Here is a 12047-nt window from a genome sequence, read left to right as displayed (position 1 = left end):
AATAACCACCTGCAACGTTTGGTTTAGGTTTTAGGTGCATTTTTAATTTTATTGCTTAAATCGCATTTTCTCGACGAGCTGAGCACGTTTTCTGAAATGTGCTCCTCCCGTCACTCTGGTTGGGTGCGCATAGTAAAAAGTGCTCTTGGCAGCTAGAGAGTGCCGCGTTGACCACTGCGCATGAAGAAATAACCACCTGCAACGTTTGGTTTAGGTTTTATGTGCATTTTTAATTTTATTGCTTAAATCGCATTTTCTCGACGAGCCGAGCACGTTTTCTGAAATGTGCTCCTCCCGTCACTCTGGTTGGGTGCGCATATTAAAAAGTGCTCTTGGCAGCTAGAGAGTGCCGCGTTGACCACTGCGCATGAAGAAATGACCATCTGCAACGTTTGGTTTAGGTTTTAGGTGCATTTTTAATTTTATTGCTTAAATCGAATTTTCTCGACGAGCTGAGCACGTTTTCTAAAATGTGCTCTTCCCGTCACTCTGGTTGGGTGCGCATAGTAAAAAGTGCTCTTGGCAGCTAGAGAGTGCCGCGTTTACCACTGCGCATGAAGAAATAACCACCTGCAACGTTTGGTTTAGGTTTTAGGTGCATTTTTAATTTTATTGCTTAAATCGCATTTCCTCGACGAGCTGAGCACGTTTTATGAAATGTGCCCCTCCCGTCACTCTGGTCGGGTGCGCATAGTAAAAAGTGCTCTTGGCAGCTAGAGAGTGCTGCGTTGACCGCTGCGCATGAAGAAATAACCACCTGCAACGTTTGGTTTAGGTTTTAGGTGCCTTTTTAATTTTATTGCTTAAATCGCATTTTCTCGATGAGCTGAGCACGTTTTCTGAAATGTGCTCCTCCCGTCACTCTGGTTGGGTGCGCATAGTAAAAAGTGCTCTTGGCAGCTAGAGATTGCCGCGTTGACCACTGCGCATGAAGAAATGACCATCTGCAACGTTTGGTTTAGGTTTTGGGTGCATTTTTAATTGTATTGCTTAAATCGCATTTTCTCGTCGAGCTGAGCACGTTTTCTGAAATGTGCTCCTCCCGTCACTCTTGTTGGGTGCGCATAGTAAAAAGTGCTCTTGGCAGCCAGAGAGTGCCGCGTTGACCACTGCGCATGAAGAAATGACCATCTGCAACGTTTGGTTTAGGTTTTGGGTGCATTTTTAATTTTATTGCTTAAATCGCATTTTCTCGTCGAGCTGAGCACGTTTTCAGAAATGTGCTCCTCCCGTCACTCTGGTTGGGTTTGCATAGTAAAAAGTGCTCTTGGCAGCTAGAGAGTGCCGCGTTGACCACTGCGCATGAAGAAATGACCATCTGCAACGTTTGGTTTAGGTTTTAGGTGCATTTTTAATTTTATTGCTTTAATCGCATTTTCTCGACGAGCTGAGCACGTTTTCTGAAATGTGCTCCTCCCGTCACTCTGGTTGGGTGCGCATAGTAAAAAGTGCTCTTGGCAGCTAGAGAGTGCCGCGTTGACCACTGCGCATGAAGAAATAACCACCTGCAACGTTTGGTTTAGGTTTTAGGTGCATTTTTAATTTTATTGCTTAAATCGCATTTCCTCGACGAGCTGAGCACGTTTTATGAAATGTGCCCCTCCCGTCACTCTGGTCGGGTGCGCATAGTAAAAAGTGCTCTTGGCAGCTAGAGAGTGCCGCGTTGACTGCTGCACATGAAGAAATAACCACCCCCAACGTTTGGTTTAGGTTTTAGGTGCATTTTTAATTTTATTGTTTAAATCGTATTTTCTCGACGAGCTGAGCACGTTTTCTGAAATGTGCTCCTCCCGTCACTCTGGTTGGGTGCGCATATTAAAAAGTGCTCTTGGCAGCTAGAGAGTGCCGCGTTGACCACTGCGCATGAAGAAATGACCATCTGCAACGTTTGGTTTAGGTTTTAGGTGCATTTTTAATTTTATTGCTTAAATCGAATTTTCTCGACGAGCTGAGCACGTTTTCTAAAATGTGCTCTTCCCGTCACTCTGGTTGGGTGCGCATAGTAAAAAGTGCTCTTGGCAGCTAGAGAGTGCCGCGTTTACCACTGCGCATGAAGAAATAACCACCTGCAACGTTTGGTTTAGGTTTTAGGTGCATTTTTAATTTTATTGCTTAAATCGCATTTCCTCGACGAGCTGAGCACGTTTTATGAAATGTGCCCCTCCCGTCACTCTGGTCGGGTGCGCATAGTAAAAAGTGCTCTTGGCAGCTAGAGAGTGCTGCGTTGACCGCTGCGCATGAAGAAATAACCACCTGCAACGTTTGGTTTAGGTTTTAGGTGCCTTTTTAATTTTATTGCTTAAATCGCATTTTCTCGATGAGCTGAGCACGTTTTCTGAAATGTGCTCCTCCCGTCACTCTGGTTGGGTGCGCATAGTAAAAAGTGCTCTTGGCAGCTAGAGATTGCCGCGTTGACCACTGCGCATGAAGAAATGACCATCTGCAACGTTTGGTTTAGGTTTTGGGTGCATTTTTAATTGTATTGCTTAAATCGCATTTTCTCGTCGAGCTGAGCACGTTTTCTGAAATGTGCTCCTCCCGTCACTCTGGTTGGGTGCGCATAGTAAAAAGTGCTCTTGGCAGCTAGAGAGTGCCGCGTTGACCACTGCGCATGAAGAAATAACCACCTGCAACGTTTGGTTTAGGGTTTGGGTGCATTTTTAATTTTATTGCTTAAATCGCATTTTCTCGACGAGCTGAGCACGTTTTCTGAAATGTGCTCCTCCCGTCACTCTGGTTGGGTGCGCATAGTAAAAAGTGCTCTTGGCAGCTAGAGAGTGCCGCGTTGACTGCTGCGCATGAAGAAATAACCATCTGCAACGTTTGGTTTAGGTTTTAGGTGCATTTTTAATTTTATTGCTTAAATCGCATTTTCTCGACGAGCTGAGCACGTTTTCTGAAATGTGCTCCTCCCGTCACTCTGGTTGGGTGCGCATAGTAAAAAGTGCTCTTGGCAGCTAGAGAGTGCCGCGTTGACCACTGCGCATGAAGAAATAACCACCTGCAACGTTTGTTTTAGGTTTTAGGTGCATTTTTAATTTGATTGCTTAAATCGCATTTTCTCGACGAGCTGAGCACGTTCTCTGAAATGTGCTCCTCCCGTCACTCTGGTTGGGTGCGCATAGTAAAAAGTGCTCTTGGCAGCTAGAGAGTGCCGCGTTGACTGCTGCGCATGAAGAAATAACCACCTGCAACGTTTGGTTTAGGTTTTAGGTGCATTTTTAATTTTATTGCTTAAATCGCATTTTCTCGACGAGCTGAGCACGTTTTCTGAAATGTGCTCCTCCCGTCACTCTGGTTGGGTGCGCATAGTAAAAAGTGCTCTTGGCAGCTAGAGAGTGCCGCGTTGACCACTGCGCATGAAGAAATAACCACCTGCAACGTTTGGTTTAGGTTTTATGTGCATTTTTAATTTTATTGCTTAAATCGCATTTTCTCGACGAGCCGAGCACGTTTTCTGAAATGTGCTCCTCCCGTCACTCTGGTTGGGTGCGCATATTAAAAAGTGCTCTTGGCAGCTAGAGAGTGCCGCGTTGACCACTGCGCATGAAGAAATGACCATCTGCAACGTTTGGTTTAGGTTTTAGGTGCATTTTTAATTTTATTGCTTAAATCGAATTTTCTCGACGAGCTGAGCACGTTTTCTAAAATGTGCTCTTCCCGTCACTCTGGTTGGGTGCGCATAGTAAAAAGTGCTCTTGGCAGCTAGAGAGTGCCGCGTTTACCACTGCGCATGAAGAAATAACCACCTGCAACGTTTGGTTTAGGTTTTAGGTGCATTTTTAATTTTATTGCTTAAATCGCATTTCCTCGACGAGCTGAGCACGTTTTATGAAATGTGCCCCTCCCGTCACTCTGGTCGGGTGCGCATAGTAAAAAGTGCTCTTGGCAGCTAGAGAGTGCTGCGTTGACCGCTGCGCATGAAGAAATAACCACCTGCAACGTTTGGTTTAGGTTTTAGGTGCCTTTTTAATTTTATTGCTTAAATCGCATTTTCTCGATGAGCTGAGCACGTTTTCTGAAATGTGCTCCTCCCGTCACTCTGGTTGGGTGCGCATAGTAAAAAGTGCTCTTGGCAGCTAGAGATTGCCGCGTTGACCACTGCGCATGAAGAAATGACCATCTGCAACGTTTGGTTTAGGTTTTGGGTGCATTTTTAATTGTATTGCTTAAATCGCATTTTCTCGTCGAGCTGAGCACGTTTTCTGAAATGTGCTCCTCCCGTCACTCTTGTTGGGTGCGCATAGTAAAAAGTGCTCTTGGCAGCCAGAGAGTGCCGCGTTGACCACTGCGCATGAAGAAATGACCATCTGCAACGTTTGGTTTAGGTTTTGGGTGCATTTTTAATTTTATTGCTTAAATCGCATTTTCTCGTCGAGCTGAGCACGTTTTCAGAAATGTGCTCCTCCCGTCACTCTGGTTGGGTTTGCATAGTAAAAAGTGCTCTTGGCAGCTAGAGAGTGCCGCGTTGACCACTGCGCATGAAGAAATGACCATCTGCAACGTTTGGTTTAGGTTTTAGGTGCATTTTTAATTTTATTGCTTTAATCGCATTTTCTCGACGAGCTGAGCACGTTTTCTGAAATGTGCTCCTCCCGTCACTCTGGTTGGGTGCGCATAGTAAAAAGTGCTCTTGGCAGCTAGAGAGTGCCGCGTTGACCACTGCGCATGAAGAAATAACCACCTGCAACGTTTGGTTTAGGTTTTAGGTGCATTTTTAATTTTATTGCTTAAATCGCATTTCCTCGACGAGCTGAGCACGTTTTATGAAATGTGCCCCTCCCGTCACTCTGGTCGGGTGCGCATAGTAAAAAGTGCTCTTGGCAGCTAGAGAGTGCCGCGTTGACTGCTGCACATGAAGAAATAACCACCCCCAACGTTTGGTTTAGGTTTTAGGTGCATTTTTAATTTTATTGCTTAAATCGTATTTTCTCGACGAGCTGAGCACGTTTTCTGAAATGTGCTCCTCCCGTCACTCTGGTTGGGTGCGCATATTAAAAAGTGCTCTTGGCAGCTAGAGAGTGCCGCGTTGACCACTGCGCATGAAGAAATGACCATCTGCAACGTTTGGTTTAGGTTTTAGGTGCATTTTTAATTTTATTGCTTAAATCGAATTTTCTCGACGAGCTGAGCACGTTTTCTAAAATGTGCTCTTCCCGTCACTCTGGTTGGGTGCGCATAGTAAAAAGTGCTCTTGGCAGCTAGAGAGTGCCGCGTTTACCACTGCGCATGAAGAAATAACCACCTGCAACGTTTGGTTTAGGTTTTAGGTGCATTTTTAATTTTATTGCTTAAATCGCATTTCCTCGACGAGCTGAGCACGTTTTATGAAATGTGCCCCTCCCGTCACTCTGGTCGGGTGCGCATAGTAAAAAGTGCTCTTGGCAGCTAGAGAGTGCCGCGTTGACTGCTGCACATGAAGAAATAACCACCCCCAACGTTTGGTTTAGGTTTTAGGTGCATTTTTAATTTTATTGCTTAAATCGCATTTTCTCGACGAGCTGAGCATGTTTTCTGAAATGTGCTCCTCCCGTCACTCTGGTTGGGTGCGCATAGTAAAAAGTGCTCTTGGCAGCTAGAGAGTGCCGCGTTGACCTCTGCGCATGAAGAAATGACCATCTGCAACGTTTGGTTTAGGTTTTGGGTGCATTTTTAATTTTATTGCTTAAATCGCATTTTCTCGAGGAGCTGAGCACGTTTTCTGAAATGTGCTCCCCCCGTCACTCTGGTTGGGTGCGCATAGTAAAAAGTACTCTTGGCAGCTAGAGAGTGCCGCGTTGACCACTGCACATGAAGAAAAAACCACCTGCAAGTTTGGTTTAGGTTTTAGGTGCATTTTTTATTTTATTGCTTAAATCGCATTTTCTCGACGAGCTGAGCACGTTTTCTGAAATGAGCTCCTCCCGTCACTCTGGTTGGGTGCGCATAGTAAAAAGTGCTCTTGGCAGCTAGAGAGTGCCGCGTTGACCACTGCACATGAAGAAATAACCACCTGCAAGTTTGGTTTAGGTTTTAGGTGCATTTTTAATTTTATTGCTTAAATCGCATTTTCTCGACGAGCTGAGCACGTTTTCTGAAATGTGCTCCTCCCGTCACTCTGGTTGGGTGCGCATAGTAAAAAGTGCTCTTGGCAGCTAGAGTGTGCCGCGTTGACCACTGCGCATGAAGAAATGACCATCTGCAACGTTTGGTTTAAGTTTTGGGTGCATTTTTAATTTTATTGCTTAAATCGCATTTTCTCGACGAGCTGAGCACGTTTTCTGAAATGTGCTCCTCTCGTCACTCTGGTTGGGTGCGCATAGTAAAAAGTGCTCTTGGCAGCTAGAGAGTGCCGCGTTGACCACTGCGCATGAAGAAATAACCACCTGCAACGTTTGGTTTAGGTTTTAGGTGCATTTTTAATTTTATTGCTTAAATCGCATTTTCTCGACGAGCTGAGCAAGTTTTCTGAAATGTGCTCCTCCCGTCACTCTGGTTGGGTGCGCATAGTAAAAAGTGCTCTTGGCAGCTAGAGAGTGCCGCGTTGACCACTGCCCATGAAGAAATAACCACCCCCAACGTTTGGTTTAGGTTTTAGGTGCATTTTTAATTTTATTGCTTAAATCGCATTTTCTCGACGAGCTGAGCACGTTTTCTCAAATGTGCTCCTCCCGTCACTCTGGTTGGGTGCGCATAGTAAAAAGTGCTCTTGGCAGCTAGAGAGTGCCGCGTTGACTGCTGCGCATGAAGAAATAACCACCTGCAACGTTTGGTTTAGGTTTTATGTGCATTTTTAATTTTATTGCTTAAATCGCATTTTCTCGACGAGCCGAGCACGTTTTCTGAAATATGCTCCTCCCGTCACTCTGGTTGGGTGCGCATAGTAAAAAGTGCTCTTGGCAGCTAGAGAGTGCCGCGTTGACCATTGCGCATGAAGAAATAACCACCTGCAACGTTTGGTTTAGGTTTTAGGTGCATTTTTAATTTTATTGCTTAAATCGCATTTTCTGGACGAGCTGAGCACGTTTTCTGAAAAGTGCTCCTCCCGTCACTCTGGTTGGGTGCGCATAGTAAAAAGTGCTCTTGGCAGCTAGAGAGTGCCGTGTTGACCACTGCGCATGAAGAAATAACCACCTGCAACGTTTGGTTTAGGTTTTAGGTGCATTTTTAATTTTATTGCTTAAATCGCATTTTCTCGACGAGCTGAGCACGTTTCCTGAAATGTGCTCCTCCCGTCACTCTGGTTGGGTGCGCATAGTAAAAAGTGCTCTTGGCAGCTAGAGAGTGCCGCGTTGACCACTGCGCATGAAGAAATAACCACGTGCAACGTTTGTTTTAGGTTTTGGGTGCATTTTTAATTTTATTGCTTAAATCGCATTTTCTCGTCGAGCTGAGCACGTTTTCAGAAATGTGCTCCTCCCGTCACTCTGGTTGGGTGTGCATAGTAAAAAGTGCTCTTGGCAGCTAGAGAGTGCCGCGTTGACCACTGCGCATGAAGAAATGACCATCTGCAACGTTTGGTTTAGGTTTTAGGTGCATTTTTAATTTTATTGCTTTAATCGCATTTTCTCGACGAGCTGAGCACGTTTTCTGAAATGTGCTCCTCCCGTCACTCTGGTTGGGTGCGCATAGTAAAAAGTGCTCTTGGCAGCTAGAGAGTGCCGCGTTGACCACTGCGCATGAAGAAATGACCACCCGCAACGTTTGGTTTAGGTTTTTAGGTGCATTTTTAATTTTATTGCTTAAATCGCATTTTCTCGACGAGCTGAGCACGTTTTCTGAAATGTGCTCCTCCCGTCACTCTGGTTGGGTGCGCATATTAAAAAGTGCTCTTGGCAGCTAGAGAGTGCCGCGTTGACCACTGCGCATGAAGAAATGACCATCTGCAACGTTTGGTTTAGGTTTTAGGTGCATTTTTAATTTTATTGCTTAAATCGCATTTTCTCGACGAGCTGAGCACGTTTTCTGAAATGTGCTCCTCCCGTCACTCTGGTTGGGTGCGCATAGTAAAAAGTGCTCTTGGCAGCTAGAGAGTGCCGCGTTGACCACTGCGCATGAAGAAATGACCATCTGCAACGTTTGGTTTAGGTTTTGGGTGCATTTTTAATTTTATTGCTTAAATCGCATTTTCTCGACGAGCTGAGCACGTTTTCTGGAATGTGCTCCTCCCGTCACTCTGGTTGGGTGTGCATAGTAAAAAGTGCTCTTGTCAGCTAGAGAGTGCCGCGTTGACCACTGCGCATGAAGAAATGACCATCTGCAGCGTTTGGTTTAGGTTTTAGGTGCATTTTTAATTTTATTGCTTAAATCGTATTTTCTCGACGAGCTGAGCACCTTTTCTGAAATGTGCTCCTCCCGTCACTCTGGTTGGGTGTGCATAGTAAAAAGTGCTCTTGGCAGCTAGAGAGTGCCGTGTTGACCAATACGCATGAAGAAATAACCACCTGCAACGTTTGGTTTAGGTTTTGGGTGCATTTTTAATTTTATTGCTTCAATCGCATTTTCTGGACGAGCTGAGCACGTTTTCTGAAATGTGCTCCTCCCGTCACTCTGGTTGGGTGCGCATAGTAAAAAGTGCTCTTGGCAGCTAGAGAGTGCCGCGTTGACCACTGCGCATGAAGAAATAACCACCTGCAACGTTTGTTTTAGGTTTTAGGTGCATTTTTAATTTGATTGCTTAAATCGCATTTTCTCGACGAGCTGAGCACGTTCTCTGAAATGTGCTCCTCCCGTCACTCTGGTTGGGTGCGCATAGTAAAAAGTGCTCTTGGCAGCTAGAGAGTGCCGCGTTGACTGCTGCGCATGAAGAAATAACCACCTGCAACGTTTGGTTTAGGTTTTAGGTGCATTTTTAATTTTATTGCTTAAATCGCATTTTCTCGACGAGCTGAGCACGTTTTCTGAAATGTGCTCCTCCCGTCACTCTGGTTGGGTGCGCATAGTAAAAAGTGCTCTTGGCAGCTAGAGAGTGCCGCGTTGACCACTGCGCATGAAGAAATAACCACCTGCAACGTTTGGTTTAGGTTTTATGTGCATTTTTAGATTTATTGCTTAAATCGCATTTTCTCGACGAGCCGAGCACGTTTTCTTAAATGTGCTCCTCCCGTCACTCTGGTTGGGTGCGCATAGTAAAAAGTGCTCTTGGCAGCTAGAGAGTGCCGCGTTGACCATTGCGCATGAAGAAATAACCACCTGCAACGTTTGGTTTAGGTTTTAGGTGCATTTTTAATTTTATTGCTTAAATCGCATTTTCTCGACGAGCTGAGCATGTTTTCTGAAATGTGCTCCTCCCGTCACTCTGGTTGGGTGCGCATAGTAAAAAGTGCTCTTGGCAGCTAGAGAGTGCCGCGTTGACCACTGCGCATGAAGAAATAACCACCTGCAACGTTTGGTTTAGGTTTTAGGTGCATTTTTAATTTTATTGCGTAAATCGCATTTTCTCGACGAGCTGAGCACGTTTTCTGAAATGTGCTCCTCCCGTCACTCTGGTTGGGTGCGCATAGTAAAAAGTGCTCTTGGCAGCTAGAGAGTGCCGCGTTGACCACTGCGCATGAAGAAATAACCACCTGCAACGTTTGGTTTAGGGTTTGGGTGCATTTTTAATTTTATTGCTTAAATCGCATTTTCTCGACGAGCTGAGCACGTTTTCTGAAATGTGCTCCTCCCGTCACTCTGGTTGGGTGCGCATAGTAAAAAGTGCTCTTGGCAGCTAGAGAGTGCCGCGTTGACTGCTGCGCATGAAGAAATAACCATCTGCAACGTTTGGTTTAGGTTTTAGGTGCATTTTTAATTTTATTGCTTAAATCGCATTTTCTCGACGAGCTGAGCACGTTTTCTGAAATGTGCTCCTCCCGTCACTCTGGTTGGGTGCGCATAGTAAAAAGTGCTCTTGGCAGCTAGAGAGTGCCGCGTTGACCACTGCCCATGAAGAAATAACCACCTGCAACGTTTGGTTTAGGTTTTAGGTGCATTTTTAATTTTATTGCTTAAATCGCATTTTCTCGACGAGCTGAGCACGTTTTCTGGAATGTGCTCCTCCCGTCACTCTGGTTGGGTGTGCATAGTAAAAGGTGCTCTTGGCAGCTAAAGAGTGCCGCGTTGACCACTGCGCATGAAGAAATGACCATCTGCAGCGTTTGGTTTAGGTTTTAGGTGCATTTCTAATTTTATTGCTTAAATCGCATTTTCTCGACGAGCTGAGCACCTTTTCTGAAATGTGCTCCTCCCGTCACTCTGGTTGGGTGCACATAGTAAAAAGTGCTCTTGGCAGCTAGAGAGTGCCGCGTTGACCACTGCGCATGAAGAAATGACCATCTGCAACGTTTGGTTTAGGTTTTAGGTGCATTTTTATTTTTATTGCTTTAATCGCATTTTCTCGACGAGCTGAGCACGTTTTCTGAAATGTGCTCCTCCCGTCACTCTAGTTGGGTGCGCCTAGTAAAAAGTGCTCTTGGCAGCTAGAGAGTGCCGCGTTGACCACTGCGCATGAAGAAATAACCACCTGCAACGTTTGGTTTAGGTTTTGGGTGCATTTTTAATTTTATTGCTTAAATCGCATTTTCTCGACGAGCTGAGCACGTTTTCTGAAATGTGCTCCTCCCGTCACTCTGGTTGGGTGCGCATAGTAAAAAGTGCTCTTGGCAGCTAGAGAGTGCCGCGTTGACTATTGCGCATTAAGAAATAACCACCTGCAACGTTTGGTTTAGGTTTTAGGTGCATTTTTAATTTTATTGCTTAAATCGCATTTTCTCGACGAGCAGAGCACGTTTTCTGAAATGTGCTCCTCCCGTCACTCTGGTTGGGTGCACATAGTAAAAAGTGCTCTTGGCAGCTAGAGAGTGCCGCGTTGACCACTGCGCATGAAGAAATAACCACCTGCAACGTTTGGTTTAGGTTTTGGGTGCATTTTTAATTTTATTGCTTAAATCGCATTTTCTCGTCGAGCTGAGCACGTTTTCTGAAATGTGCTCCTCCCGTCACTCTGGTTGGATGCGCATAGTAAAAAGTGCTCTTGGCAGCTAGAGAGTGCCGCGTTGACCACTGCGCATGAAGAAATAACCACCTGCAACGTTTGGTTTAGGTTTTAGGTGCATTTTTAATTTTATTGCTTAAATCGCATTTTCTCGACGAGCTGAGCACGTTTTCTGAAATGTGCTCCTCCCGTCACTCTGGTAGGGTGCGCATAGTAAAAAGTGCTCTTGGCAGCTAGAGAGTGCCGCGTTGACCACTGCGCATGAAGAAATAACCACCTGCAACGTTTGCTTTAGGTTTTGGGTGCATTTTTAATTTTATTGCTTAAATCGCATTTTCTGGACGAGCTGAGCACGTTTTCTGAAATGTGCTCCTCCCGTCACTCTGGTTGGGTGCGCATAGTAAAAAGTGGTCTTGGCAGCTAGAGAGTGCCGCGTTAACCACTGCGCATGAAGAAATGACCATCTGCAACGTTTGGTTTAGGTTTTAGGTGCATTTTTAATTTTATTGCTTAAATCGCATTTTCTCGACGAGCTGAGCACGTTTTCTGAAATGTGCTCCTCCCGTCACTCTGGTTGGGTGCGCATATTAAAAAGTGCTCTTGGCAGCTAGAGAGTGCCGCGTTGACCACTGCGCATGAAGAAATGACCATCTGCAACGTTTGGTTTAGGTTTTATTTGCATTTTTAATTTTATTGCTTAAATCGCATTTTCTCGACGAGCCGAGCACGTTTTCTGAAATGTGCTCCTCCCGTCACTCTGGTTGGGTGCGCATAGTAAAAAGTGCTCTTGGCAGCTAGAGAGTGCCGCGTTGACGGCTGCACATGAAGAAATAACCACCTGCAACGTTTGGTTTAGGTTTTAGGTGCATTTTTAATTTTATTGCTTAAATCGCATTTTCTCGACGAGCTGAGCACGTTTTCTGAAATGTGCTCCTCCCGTCACTCTGGTTGGGTGTGCATAGTAAAAAGTGCTCTTGGCAGCTAGAGAGTGCCGCGTTGACCACTGCGCATGAAGAAATAACCACCTGCAACGTTTCTTTTAGGTTTTAGGTGCATTTTTAATTTTATTGCTTAAATCGCATTTTCTCGACGAGCT

This window comes from Syngnathus scovelli, chromosome 9, assembly GCF_024217435.2.
Source record: "Syngnathus scovelli strain Florida chromosome 9, RoL_Ssco_1.2, whole genome shotgun sequence".
NCBI classification, from domain to species: Eukaryota; Metazoa; Chordata; class Actinopteri; order Syngnathiformes; family Syngnathidae; genus Syngnathus; species Syngnathus scovelli.
Note: the sequence above shows the minus strand (reverse complement) of the source record.